We start from the raw sequence: 1,320 nt of genomic DNA, 5'->3' as shown, positions 1-1,320 counted from the left end.
GTCCCCAGGTCACAATATGGCTGCACCTGCCCACGCCCTTAGTTCCACCATCCACACTAAATTGGGATAAGAGCACCTCTCATCAGGACTCCTCAAGCAGAGAGGGGGCCAAGGGGGAGGCTGGGACAAGGCCTTGTTGGGGAGAGACCCGAGGCCAGTTTACATGCAGGAGTGATGCCCCCTGATGCGTTTAAATGGGATCACTTGGCTACCAGGAAAGGTGTGGACTTCAGGGGGCAGCTGCAGAAGCAGGGAGACCTGCTAGGGGAACTTGAGGAGTCCTGATGAGAGGTGCTACCCCTTTGCACCAGCTCCTCCCTCTCCAGAACATTCTCCCACAGATCCGCATGACCTGCTCACAGAGCTCAGCCCCACCCAACCTCCTTGTCCTGGGGCAGCTCACTGAAAAGATCTGGTGTGGTGCCGTCTGTCTCCTCCCCATGGAAGGCACGCTCCGGGGCAGTAGGAACCTTACGTGTCGAGTTCACGGTGGTATCCCCACCTTCTAGAACTTGCACTCCCTTCTCCTTAGAGCTCCACAAAAGCTGTATCTTTGTCACGTCCCTGGAGCCTTTCAACAAACACCTTCATGATGCAGGAGGTCCAGCAGCCCCTTAGTTTTGGTTTCTGAAACTTAACTACGATTCACTAATTAGAGCGCAGATCCAGTCTCCGAGGATAGAGAATCCGCCAGCAGATCGGCCCCTCTCTCCTTCGATGTGGAGTCTGATTTCCTCCACCCGCCCATGCGGCCCGCCCCCAGCCCCAGCCCCACCTGCTTGCCGCTCCCCCATCAAAGGAAGGCAAGGTCCACTGGGGAACCCCTGAGCTTGACGGAAATGAACAAAAAGAACGAGGGAAGAGAGACAGAGAACGTGGAGGGAGGAGTAACAGCACTACTAGAGGCCCAGCCATGAAAGAAGTCAGCCAAGAAGAGTGTGCCAGGCGTCTCTGAGGGTGCCTGGCCCTGGCCTGGTGGCTCACAGCATCGTGGACACACGCTCAGGCAAGCTTGCCCCTGGGGGGTGGGCACGCTCAACTGAGCTAGAGAGTCAAGGGCAAAGTCCCAGGAGGAAAGGGACATTTGAACACCAGTTTTGCCTTGGAATTGTTGAAGAGTCAGGGATGGGGGTCTGGGCAGGTCACCTATTTCCTGATTTCCTTGTCTCTTTGTCTCATCCTTGACCTCCATCCCTGGATGATTTGAGAAGGAAGAATAACAGCTCATAATTTTGAGCATCTACTATCAGCCAGACACTATTCTGAGCCTTTTAGATGCTTAGAATCACACAACAACCCTGTGAAGGAAGAAATATTATT

Source organism: Zalophus californianus, chromosome 11 (genome assembly GCF_009762305.2).
Source record: "Zalophus californianus isolate mZalCal1 chromosome 11, mZalCal1.pri.v2, whole genome shotgun sequence".
NCBI classification, from domain to species: domain Eukaryota; kingdom Metazoa; phylum Chordata; class Mammalia; order Carnivora; family Otariidae; genus Zalophus; species Zalophus californianus.
This window is presented reverse-complemented; position numbering follows the sequence as displayed.